This window comes from Manis pentadactyla, chromosome 16, assembly GCF_030020395.1.
Source record: "Manis pentadactyla isolate mManPen7 chromosome 16, mManPen7.hap1, whole genome shotgun sequence".
Taxonomy (NCBI): domain Eukaryota; kingdom Metazoa; phylum Chordata; class Mammalia; order Pholidota; family Manidae; genus Manis; species Manis pentadactyla.
Genome location: NC_080034.1, coordinates 43,969,560 through 43,983,740, shown reverse-complemented (window position 1 = coordinate 43,983,740; position 14,181 = coordinate 43,969,560).

The window sequence follows — 14,181 nt, the reverse complement described above, 5'->3', positions numbered from 1 at the left end:
AGTTAACAGTGAGAAGCTGAAAGCCTTTCACCTAAGGTTAGGAACAAGGTGGGGATGCCCACTCTCCCCACTTTCATATAAAATAGTACTGGAGGTCCTAGCCATGGCAATCATACAAAACAAAGAAATAAAAGGCATCCAGATTGCTAAGGAAGAATTTAAATTGTCATTTTATCAATTTAAACATCATGTCATGACAAGATGTTGTACATAAAAAACCCTGAAGAATCCACCCCAAAACTACAGGAACCAATAACTGAATTCAGCAAAGTTTCAGGATACAAAATTGATACACAGAAATCTGTTGCATTCCTGTTTCCTATACACTAACGATGAACAAGCAGAAAGAGATATCAGGAAAACAATTCCATTTACAATTGCAACAAAAAGAACAAAATACCTAAGAATAAACCTAACCAAGAGTTGAAAGACCTGTACCCTGAAACTATAAGACACTCTTGAGAGAATTTAAGGAAGACACCAATAAATGGAAATACATCCCATGCTTATAGATAGGAAGAATTAATATTGTCAAAATGGTCAACCTGTCTAAAGCAATCTACAGATTCAATGCAATCCCTATCAAGATTCCAACAGCTTTCTTCAACAAACTAGAACAAATAGTTCTAAAATTCATATGGAACCACAAAAGACCCCAAATAGCCAAACTAATCCTGAGACGGAAGAATAAAATGTAGGGGATTATGCTTTCCAACTTCAAGCTCTACTACAAAGCCACAGTAATCAAAACAAAACTGGCACAAGAACAGACCAATAGATCAATGGAACAGAATAGAGAGTCCTGATATAAACCCACACATATATGGCCAATTAATATACAATAAAGAAGCCAGAAAAATACAATGGGGAAATGACAGCCTCTTTAATAACTGATGTTGGTAAAACTGGACAGCTACATGTAAGAAAATGAAACTGAATTATGGTGTAACTCCATATACAAAAGTAAACTCAAAATGGATCAAAGACTTGACTGTAAGCCATGAAACTATAAAACTCTTAGAAGAAAACATAGGCAAAATCTCTTGAATATAAACATGACCAACTTTTTCCTGAACATATCTCTTCAGGAAAGGGAAACAAAAGCATAAATGAACAAATGGAACTACATCAAACTCAGAAGCTTCTGTACAACAAAGGACACCATCAGTAGAACAAAAAGGCATCCTAAAGCATGGGAGAATATATTCATAAATGACATATCCTATACAGGGTTAACATCCAAAACATGTAAAGAACTCACTTGCCTCAACATCCAGAAAGCAAATAACCCAATAAAAAATGGGTAGAGGATCTGAACAGACACTTCTTCAAAGTAGAAATTCAGATGACCAACAGATGCTCCACATTACTAATCATCAGGGAAATGCAAATTAAAACCACAATGAAATACTACCTCGTACCAGTTAGGATGGCCAGCCTCCAAAAGGCAAGCAAAAACAAATGCCAGCAAGGATGCAGAGAAAGGGGAACCCTCCTACACTGTTGGTGGAAATGTAAATTAGTTCAACCATTGTGGAAAGCAATATGGAGGTGCCTCAAAAAACTAAAAATAGAAATACCATTTGACCCAGGAATTCCACTCCTAGGAATTTACCTGAAGAAAACAAGATTACAGATTCAAAAAGACATATGCACCCCTATGTTTATCTCAGCACTATTTACAACAGCCAAGATATGGCAGCAACCTAAGTGTCCATCAGTAGTTGAATAGATAAAGAAGATGTGGTACATATACACAATGCAATATTATTCAACCATAAGAAGAAAACAAATCCTACCATTTGCGACAACATGGATGGAGCTGGAGGGTATTATGCTCAGTGAAAGAAGCCATTTGGAGAAAGACAAGTACCAAATGACTTCACTCGTTTGTGTAGTATAACGAAGCAAAACTGAAGAAACAAAACAGCAGCAGACTCACAGACTCCAAGGAGGGACTAGCAGTTACCAAAAGGAAGGGGGAGGGGGGGTGAGTCAGGAATGGAGGGAGAAGGGGTTTACGGGGTATTATGATTAGCACACATAACACAGGGGTGGGCATGGGGAAGGCAGTATAGCACAGAGTAAACAAGTAGTGATCTATAGCATCTTAATACACTGATGGACAATGACTGCAATGGGGTGTGTTGGGAGGTCTTGATAATACAAGTCAATGTAATAACCACAATGTTGCTCATGTGAAAACTTTATGATTGTATATCAATGATACCTCTATAAAAATAAAAAACTAAACATGCTATTTTCCTTCCCTCAAATGGCAATGGTGTAAAAAGAACAGGCCCATAATCTAGCCCTATGCTATGAATTCCTCACCCCAATCAAGTAGAAGCAAGAGCAAGAGACTACAGCTAATACCCTCCTGACCTCTGCATTACCTCAGACTCTTTGGCAGCACATCAATCTTTTGGGATTTCAAGAATTCTGTTTCCAAAAGGCTGGGCACAGAGATTTTGGGGTGGAAATTGCACCCTCTCCCACCTGAGAAAAGAAAGGACAGTGGTTAGGTGAGCACCAGATACCTCTCTTGGAGTAGGAGGACCCTCAGCCTGAGAGATCATTTTTATTATGCATGAAGGGCCTTCCAGAAATAGGCCCTCTTCTCTTGAACAAACAGAAAATAGAATGAGGAGGCCAGAAGGTCCTGTGATCACCTCTAGGACTGACATATAAGTGGAAGGCATAGTTAGTGCAAGAGCCAATGGCTTCCTACTACTGAACCATCATCAGTGAACCCACCACCCCATGGTGTCAGTGCCGGCCCAGGATGGTCCCCCAGGGACAGGCTGTTCCTCAACTCCCAACAGAAGAACCAGAGGGGACTCAGGCTTGGTGCAGGTCCTTTTGACTCCTGCCTTCCATTTAGTCCATTCAACAAAACAAAGAATCCCATTTTGACAAGCTGGAGTTAGATTTTGCCATTTTCAGCCCCCAAATACCTGATGAATATATCATTGGTACACTATTTCTAGAAGCAGGTGTTTTTATTTGCTCAAATTCTATAGTCTACCTTAAATAAAAGCCCTATCTATTCAGTGCTTTTTTGACTTTTTAATTTATGTCCAATGATGTTTCCTAAACAGAGGATTGAAGAAGGCATGGAAAATCTTAGAGGCACACTAAAATTTCTAGATCTGCAGGCAGAGAACTGTTATGCGTTTTGCTGCCAGAGATATTTAGAAGTGAGGTGGTAAGCCTCACTTTCACCTGTATAATCCAGTACTGAAAGAGAAGCTATTGTTGTTTAAGTATTGTGTTTAGAAAACAGGAGTTTAGTTTCAGTAACAGTGCTAAAGCTAATAGAGCAAATGTGTGTCCCAAATTTAGAAAAGGTACTTAAAAGGTCTACCTGCCTCCTAAGACACAGTGCCTCCCTCCTTCTGCAGTGCTGAGTGACATTTTTGCTCTAGGACATCTTTGCAAACCACATTCATGGTGGCTGGTCCTCCTGGAAATGGAACAACGCCCTTTCCTGTACAGCTCCCAGAACCAAACTTCCTGTGCTGGATTCTCTCTCCATGACTACAATGTTAAGAGGCTGAAGACAAAGCTGGCCAGAGTCCTGTTTGGCCTGATCTCCCCCTTGTGAAATGGCTTTTTGCAGAATGGACAGCACATGGTGCCCTTGGTGGTTCTGGAAGTGAAACAGAACTTGGTGATGCAGGCGAAGCAGAAGTTGCAGCCACAGAAGATGCTCCCAAGGTCCTTCATATGCTCCTGGAAGACCCAGCAGGTCACCTCTCCCAGGAGGTTCCCGACAGTGGGCCCTTCACCATGACCACTGTCCAAGGAGGGCTCTACAACTCCTTCTCAACCAACATAAAGAGGTGGTAGAAGGAGGGCGTGGTGAGGAGTGTGAAGGGAATTGGGGGGAGGAGGTGCTCAGAATGCACAGGGATGCTCTGTGCCACCAGTACAGGCCCCTCGCAGCCATGCCTGCTCCCCACACTGAAGCTCTCATCTCTCCAGTCTCTCCTCCACACTGCACCACAGTTGCCCTTTTCAAAAACTGGACCCTCTTCCTCATTGCTCTGTTTTGCCACACCCAGCAAGGAGGGGTTACAGGGCTTAGCCTCTATCATCAGTGCTCCCATCTCCCCACCTGTTTCCCTACAGCCATGAGCACAAACATTGGTTGAACATCAACTATGTTCCAGGCTCTTCACATATGAGCACTTCATATATATCTACTTAATCAATCCTCACCTTCTCCCTTAAAACATCACCCACTTTACAGGTGAGAAAACTGAGGCTACAGTGGGTAAGCAGTTTGTCTGGATCACATAACTAAGTAGTGTGGAGGAAATTCTGGAATGAGGGTAGTCCAGGTGAGGCCTATATTCCTTAGTGCCATGTGCACCTGCCTCCAGCCTCCCTGGACATGGTCTGTCCTGAGAACCCACCACACTGTCCAATACCCTAGACTCCTCCCCTTCTCCTTTCCTCCCTTGTCAACTCCTGGTCATCCTCAGGGCTCAATTCAAATGTCAGCTCCTCAGGGAGGACTTCCTGGAATACTTCCTGACTAGGTGGGGGCACTTGTTATCTATTCCAAATGCCTGTCTTCCCATCTCGATGATTCAGTGTGTAAACACAGCACACTTGCTTATTAATGCATCCGCAGGGCTCGGCATTTATCAAACTCAAAATAAATATCACTGGAGTTAATAAGTTAATATGCCTTCTCAAGTTTAGTTAAGGAGAACTTCATGTTTCCAGGAACAGTCGGTGGGAGTAGTTGGACCCACCCTTCCTACTGAAAACAGCTTCCCCCCTTTTTACCTTGAGGCAATAACCTTGCTGGTGATTGGACTTCATATATTTGAAGGGTGTGATGTGAAAACTTATACTTATTCTGTTTGACCATAAATGTCAATTGGTCATTTCTGTAGAAGAGTCAGGGAGGCAGAATTGGACTCATTAGAAGGTTCTTGCTTTCTTTGTTAGACTTAAGACAGGAATGAGCATCCTTGGTACATAGTGAGTGCTCCATCATTAAAGGGATTCAACCACTTATTCTTGATGTTGTATGGAGAATTGTGACATTGTGAGCAGGTCAATCACAGGATCTTAGAGGCCCCTTCCTCACTGAAGCTGCCATTGCAGATGGAGGAGCGCTGGGCCAGGCATCAAAGGACCCACTAGCCCTGTGATCTCGGGCTGGGCACTTCTGAGTCTCATTCCTGATATTTGATAGTTAAGCTGTGATAATCATATCTCACTGGCCTAGAGTTGTTGCATATTGTAACTTATAAGAAATATCTATTTGGTTTTCATCCCTGTTTCTGCAGAGCACCCAAAACCTGGAATTTTCTAAGGAGTGAGAGTGGCAGTAGAGGTGCCTTTTGTGATGTTAATGGCGAGACTTTTGGAAGCACCCAAGGGTGGGGACTGGTCACCAAAGAAACCAACCAGGTGATTAGAGGGTTGGGATTTTCAGTCCCGGCTCCAGACTTCCAAGATGAGGAGGGGGGCCAGAGATGGAGTTCAATCACTAATGGTCAATGAGTTAATCAATTGTGCCTGTGTGATGAAGCCTCCATAAAAATCCAAAATAGTGGGATTTGGAGAGCTTCCAGCTTGGTGAACACATGGGGATTTGGGGTGAGTGGAGAGCTGGGAGAGAGCATGCAAGATTACAATCCCTTTACACATGCCTGGCCCTATGTATCTCTTCCATCTGGCTGCACCTGAGTTATACCCTTCTATAATAAGCCAGTTATCTAGTAAGTAAAATGTTTCAGTGCTGTGAGCTACTCTAGCCAATTAATCAAACCCAAAAGGGGGTTGTTGGAACCTCCAGTCTATAGCAAGTCAGTCAGAAGCACAGGAGACAGCCTGGACTTACAATTGGCATCCTAAGGAGTGGTGTTAGGGAGGAAAGTCATGTAGGACTGAGTTCTTAACCTGTGAGACCTGATGAGATCTCCAGTAGAAGGTGTCAGGATTTAGTTAATTGGCTGTGTGGGTGGAACTGAGTGATCAGAATATTACATGGTAAAAAAGAAAGGGAGGGAGTGTGGGAGAAAAATCCTGGGTTTTGCCTGAGATCCTCTATTTCCTGCAACATGGAATGTTCATCCTGGGAGAAATGGAAGAACTCCAGAAAGAGGAAAGGAACTAATTTTAGCTACTCTAAACTTAAGCCTTCCTCTATGGAGCTTAAATAGACTTTTCCATTTTGCCCCTCCCTTCCTAGAGTTTAGACAAAGATTCAGGCAAGTAATTGGTGTTGACCAGTGTTAATGCTGAGCCTTGGGATCAGCTCAGCCAGGGAATACTCTCCTCCGGTCCTCAGCCTGTTTGACTCCTTTCCTGGCTTTGTTCTGAGATAAAGCTAAAGCCCACAGAGGGACTTTGTCTTGCTAATAGATTTCAGCCCTGGGCAAGTTCACTTTGGATTCAGTGTGAGCAAAGAAATGAGAGTATAACGTTCTTGGGACAAAAGGGTTTATTACCCAACTGTTCTTCCGATGGTAAGTCAAGCATCTGCCTCTGCCAAGAGCATTGGGCTGAGCTCTATATATAATGCAATAATAGCTTATTGCCCATGGGTGTGAAAGCAGTCGCCTAGCAACAGGCCAGTTACATCATCAAGTGGTTTAAGTTCAGTGAGGATCCTGGCCATAGGAACCCCAACTCCCCCACAAGATGAAACAGCATGACCCAACTACTTGCCTTCTACAATAAACCTGATTTAAATATAAATACATTGAGAGAGATTCTCAAGATGGAGGCCTGAGTAAGGTGGTGGAAATCTCCTCCCAAACCCATATATATTTTGCAAATAGAGCAAATACAACTATTCCTAAAAGAGTGACCAGAAGATACATTACACCGGCCAAGCTACATCCCCACCCTTACCTGAGGGCTGTTCTGGATCTTTAGAGTCAGGTGCCAGTGGGATTTGATTTTCTTGGGGGAACTCAACATCTTACAAAAAGCATAAGATACAAAGCCATGACCGGGCCGGACTTGAGCATTCCCCCCACCCCAGCTCACCAGTGGGAGGAAAGGAATCAGAGTGGGGAGAGAGTGGATACACAGGACTGCTAAATAACAAGCCCTAGTAACCTGCACCGGGATCACAGACACACATTGCATGGTGTACTGGATATTAGAGGAATGGAAAAGCAAAATCCGAGACTAACACTGTGAACAGGTTCCCACTGCTGGCTGCCCTGGGACAGAAGAAAAGCAGGCACTTTTAAGGATTTAAAGGACAAGGGTTTAACAGGTGGACAAAATTGTCCTGGTGCACTTGGTCCAGCAGGATGGGAACTTTAAGGAACATCAGGCACCCTAACCCTGGGTGGTGGCATAGCTCCAAAGGCCCTCACGGCGATAAGTAGCCTGTTGCTCATTCCCCCCTGCTGGCACTGCAAGTGAACTGGCTGATCTGCCATTACAGCCGAGCAACAGGGGAGCAGCTCCACCCACAGCAACTTCACAGAGGCTTCTCCCAGCATGCGATGAACCAGGCAAGACCCAGAGGCTGCCCCCTGCCTGCAGTTGACCAACACAGAAAGTGGAGACCGACACAGAGTCCAGAGGGCACAAAGGAGTTTTATTCTCATGGTGAACATGCGCTGCTCACCAGCAACCACCACCAGAGCCCCAGGACTTCCCAAGGGCCACCCCACCCACAGCAATTCAGGGGAACAACCCAGAGGCTTCTCCCTGTGTGCAGTTGCCCAGCACAGGCAGCAAAGAGTGGCACAGAGTCCAGAGAGCATGAAGGGGCGCTGTTCCAGCAGAGGACACATACCACTCGCCTATGACCCCCACCAATGCCCTAGACCATCCCGAGGGCAGCCCTGCATATGGCAGCTCAGGGGATTAACTCAGATGCTGATCTCTGTGTGCAGTTGACTGGCACAGGCAGCTGAGATGGTCAAGGCAACCAGCAAGCAGGAAGGGACTTCGTTCTCACAGCCAACACACATGCCACTCACCAGCGATCACTTCCATTGCCATGAAAAGGCAGAAGAACCTTGTTCATTTCAAAATACCTCAAGCCCCAGAGAGAGGGCCTGGTGAGACCAAAATCACCAATCTTCCTGAAAAAGAATTCAAAATAAAAGTCATAAGCATGCTGATGGAGCTACAGAGAAATATGCAAGAGCTAAGGGATGAATTCTAGAGAGAGGTAACAGAAATGAAACAAAAAATGGAAAGATTAAGAGTAGACGGATGAGGTGCAAGAGACTGTTAATGGAATAGAAATCAGGAAACAGGAATACAGAGAAGCTGAGGCAGAAAGAGATAAAAGAATATCTAGGAATGAAAGAATGTTAACAGTATCTTGGGAAGATGGTGGCATGAGTAGTTCAGAGGAAATCTCCTCCCCAAAACACATATATTTATGAAAATACAATAAATACAACTATTCCTAAAAGAGATATCAGTGAATGCAGTACAACAGCCAGGATACATCTACATCTGTGAGAACACAGCTTCACACGAAGGGGGTACAGAAGTGAAACAAACTCTGGAAGGACTTAAAAGCAGAATGGATAAGATGCAAGAGGCCATTGATGGAATAGAAACCAGAGAACAGGAATGCATAGAAGCTGAAGCACAGAGAGATAAAAGGATCTCCAGGAATGAAACAATATTAAGAGAACTGTGTGACCAATCCAAAAGGAACAATATCCGCATAATAGGGGTACCAGAGGAAGAAGAGAGAGAAAAAGGGATAGAAAGTGTCTTTGAGGAAATAATTGCTGAGAACTTCCCAAATCTGGGGGAGGAAATAGTTGCTCAGACTACAGAGGCACACAGAACTCCTGAGAGACAGGAACCAAAGAGGTCAACATGAAGACACATAATAATTAAAATGGCAAAGATCAAGGACAGGGACAGAGTATTAAAGGCAGCCAGAGAGAGAAAAAAGGTCACCTACAAAGGAAAACCCATCAGGCTATCCTCAGACTTCTCAACAGAAACCTTACAGGCCAGAACAGAATGGCATAACATATTTAATGCAATGAAACAGAAGGGCCTTGAACCAAGGATACTGTATCCAGCACGATTATCATTAAAATATGAAGGAGGGCTTAAACAATTCCCAGACAAGCAAAAGTTGAGGGAATTTGCCTCCCACAAACCACCTCTACAGGTTATCTTAAGGGACTGCTCTAAATGGGAGCACTCCTAAACAGAGCACAGAAAAAAATTCCCAACATATGAAGAATGGAGGAGGAGGAAAAAGAAGGGAAAGAAATAATCATCAGACTGTGTTTATAACAGCTTAATAAGTGAGTGAGGTCAGACAGTAAGGTAGTAAACAAGCTAACCTTGAACCTTTGGTAACCACAAATCTAAAGCCCAAAATGGCAGTAAGTACATATCTTTCCATAATCACCCTAAATGTAAATGGACTGAATGCACCAATCAAAAGACACAGAGTAATAGAATGGATAAAAAAGCAAGAACCGGAGAAAAGGGAGGGCTGTACAACACAGAGAAGGCAAGTAGTGATTCTACAACATTTTACTATGCTGATGGACAGTGACTGTAAAGGGGTTTATAGGGGCGACCTGGTATAGGGGAGAGCCTAGTAAACATAATATTCGTCATGTAAGTGTAGATTAGTGATACCAAAAAAAAAAAAAGGGCAGTTCCTGTGTGGTAACCTCCAATGAGTTCTACACAAGAGTATAAAGGGCATATAAAAGTGTAGGCAAAGGGTCTGTTTGTGTTTATACAGAGGATCAAAGCCTAATTAGGCTACCCCGAAAATGAACTAAGATACGATATGAAAAAGAACTTCCAAAATCAGCACTCTCTGGAAGACTCATGCCAGAAGATGATAATCAAAATACCCCAACAAAGATCCACGCACTGCTACAGGTGTAGATGCACTCATCCCACCAGTTCCTGGACTTGACATGGGAATGAGGAAGGAGATATCTAAGCTGGCCTGTGCATACAGTAAAACAACAAATTTGACTGGATCTATACTGTTGGAACTCAAACAAGAATTAGGAGAAGTGCAAATTGTAGCGCTCCAAAATCTTACAACTACAGACTATTTACTGTTAAAAGAACATAAGGAATGTGAACATTCCCCAGGAATGGGTTGTTTTGTCTGATTTCTCTCAGACTGCTCAATATCAGCTGACAATATCCACCATATCATAGATAAGTTTTCACAAATGCCTAAGGTGCCTAACTGGTTTTCTTGGTTTCACTGGAGATGGCTGGTAATTACAGGTATGCTTTGGTTATGTAACTATACTCCTATTATGTTAATGTGTGTGCGCAATTTAATTAGTAGCTTAAAACCTATACATGCTGAAGTTACTCTACAAGAAGATATGTCAAAGAAATAATCAATCTTCCCATGTTTTCTTCCGCCTACTACTTCTATAGCTTTTCTTCTTCCTTCCTAATTAAAACCCTTAAATAGAATTTGTGCCTCATATCAAATTTACCGAGTATCATAATTCTTCCAAGTGGTAAAAATACCTCAAGACAAATGCTGGGCATAGAAGCTACAGGGCATAAATATGCAAAGAAATAAAAAGCTAACCATTTCAAACAATAAGGCTTCTCTCTCACTTACCAACTTTACATTTCCCTGTATGGACCCGGAAGATGACTGGTTAGCCAGAGACGGGTAAGATTCCTCAAGGGAGGAACAACCTAAGACAGGCACAGTCGCAGGGGGACATCAGGTGAGAAATTGGGGGTCAACAGAGGTGAGGCTTTGTACCTCACTCCCCCTGTTCTGAGAGAAATCATCTGCATACGTGGATGTTTTATTGCCCTTGTCTAGCTTGGATTAACACATAGTCTACAGGCACACACTTGATCATCTACATTTGCTCTCTTACAACACTAAACTATGTTTTCTACCTTTATCTTGTATCTACCTACCACTTCAGCATTTTATTAAAAATAATAATAATAAAGAGAGAAATGTGGTATCCACATATAAATCAAGTATAAAAAAAGAAAGCAAGACCCATCCATGTGCTGCTTACAAGAGACTCACCTCAAACCCAAAGACATGCACAGATTAAAAGTCAAGGGTTGGAGAAAGATATTTCACGCAAACAACAGGGAGAAAAAAGCAGGTGTTGGAATACTAGTATCAGACAAAATAGACTTCAAAACAAAGAAAGTAACAAAAGATAAAGAAGGACAATACATAATGATAAAGGGCTCAGTCCAACAAGAGGATATAACAATTATAAACACATATGCACCCAATACAGGAGCATCAATATATGTGAAACAAATATTAACAGAATTAAAAGAGGAAATAGAATAGAATGCATTCATTTTGGGAGACATTAACACACCACTCACCACAAAGGACAGATGCACCAGACAGAAAAGAAGTAAGGACACAGAGGCACTGAACAACACGCTAGAATAGATGGACCTAATAGACATCTATAGAACTCTACATCCAAAAGCAACAGGATACACATTCTTCTCAAGTGAACGTGGAACATTCTCCAGAACAGACCACATACTAGGCCACAAAAAGAATCTCAATAAATTCCAAAAGTTCAAAATCCTACCAGCCACCTTTTCACACCACAAAGGTATAAAACTAGAAATAAATTGTACAAAAAAAGCAAAAAGGCTCACAAACACATGGAGGCTTAACAACATGCTCCTAAATAATCAATGGATCAATGACCAAATTAAAATGGAGATCCAGCAATATATGGAAACAAATGGCAACAATAACACAAAGCCCCAACTTCTGTGGGACACAGCAAAAGCAGTCTTAAGAGGAAAGTATATAGTAATCCAGGCATATTTAAAGAAGGAAAAACAATCCCAAATGAATAGTCTAATGTCACAATTATTGAAATTGGATAAAGAAGAACAAATGAGACCTAAGGTCAGCAGACGGAGGGACATAATAAACATCAGAGAAGAAATAAATAAAATTGAGAAGAATAAAACAATAGAGAAAATCAATGAAACCAAGAGCTGGTTCTTCAAGAAAATAAACAAAATACATAAGCCTCTAGTCAGACTTATTAAGAGAAAAAAGAGAGTCAACACACGACAACAGAATTAGAAACGAGAAAGGAAAAATCACGACGGACCCCACAGAAATAGAAAGTACTATTAGAGAATACTATAAAAACCTATATGCTAACAAGCTGGAAAACCTAGGAGAAATGGACAACTTCTTAGAAAAATACAACCTTCCAAGACTGACCCAGAAAGACACAGAAGATCTAAAGAGACCAAATACCAGCAACGAAATTGAATCGGTAATGAAAAAATTACCCAAGAACAAAACTCCCGGGCCAGATGGATTTACCTCGGAATTTTATCAAACATACAGAGAAGACATAACACCCATTCTCCTTAAAGTTTTCTGAAAAATAGAAGAGGAGGGAATACTCCCAAACTCATTCTATGAATCCCACATCACCCTAATACCAAAACGAGGCAAAGAAACCACCAAAAAAGAAAACTACAGACTAATATCCCTGATGAACGTAGATGCAAAAATACTCAACAAAATTTTAGCAAACTGAATTCAAAAATACATCAAGAGGATCATACACAATGACCAAGTGGGATTCATCCCAGGGATGCAAGGATGGTACAACATTCGAAAATCCAACAACATCATCCACCACATCAACAAAAAGAAGGACAAAAACCACATGATCATCTCCATAGATGCTGAAAAAGCATTCGACAAAATTCAACATCCATTCATGATAAAAATGCTCAACAAAATGGGCATAGAGGGCAAGTACCACAACATAATAAAGGCCATATAGGAGAAACCCACAGCTAACATCATACTGAACAGCGAGAGGCTGAAAGCTTTTCTTCTGAGATTGGGAACAAGACAGGGATGCCCACTCTCTCCACTGTTATTCAACGTGGTACTGGATGTCCTAGCCATGGCAATTAGACAAAACAAAGAAATACAAGGAATCCAGATTGGTAAAGAAGAAGTCAAACTGTCACTATTTGCAGATGACATGATATTGTACATAAAAAACCCTAAAGACTGCACTGCAAAACTACTAGAACTAATTTCGGAATTCAGCAAAGTTGCAGGATACAAAATTAACACACAGAAATCTGTAGCTTTCCTATACACTAACAATGAACTAATAGAAAGAGAAATCATGAAAACTACTCCATTTAAAATAGCATCAAAAATAATAAAATACCTAGGAATAAACCTAACCAAGGAAGTGAAAGACCTATACCCTGAAAACTACAAGACACTCTTAAGAGAAATTAAATAGGTCACTAACAAATGGAAACTCATCCCATGCTCCTGGCTAGGAAGAATTAATATCGTCAAAATGGCCATCCTGCCCAAAGCAATATACAGATTTGATGCAATCCCTATCAAATTACCAACAGCATTCTTCAATGAACTGGAACAAATAGTTCAAAAATTCATATGGACCCGTCAAAGACACTGAATAGCCAACGCATTCCTGAGAAGGAAGAATAAAGTGGGGGGGGATCTCGCTCCCCAACTTCAAGCTCTACTACAAAGCCATAGTAATCAAGACAATTTGGTACTGGCACAAGAACAGACCCACAGACCAGTGGATCAGAATAGAGACTCCAAACATTAACCCAAACATATATGGCCAATTAATATTTGATAAAGGAGCCATGGACATACAATGGGGAAATGACAGTCTCTTCAACAGATGGTGCTGGCCAAACTGGACAGCTACATGTAAGAGAACGAAACTGGATTACTGTCTAACCCAATACACAAAAGTAAATGCCAAATGGATCAAAGACCTGAATGTAAGTCATGAAACCATAAAACTCTTAGAAAAAACATAGGCAAAAATGTCATGGACATAAACATGAGTGACTTCTTCATGAACATATCTCCCCGGGCAAGGGAAACAAAGGTAAAAATGAACAAGTGGGGCTTTATCAAGCTAAAAAGCTTCTGTACAGCAAAGGACACCATCAATAGAACAAAAAGGTATCCTAAAGTATGGGAGAACATATTCATAAATGACAGATCCGATAAAGGATTGACATCCAAAATATATAAAGAGCTCACACGCCTCAACAAACAAAAAGCAAATAATCCAATTAAAAAATGGGCAGAGGAGCTGAATAGACTGTTCTCTAAAGAAGAAATCCAGATGGCCAACAGGCACATGAAAAGATGCTCCACATTGC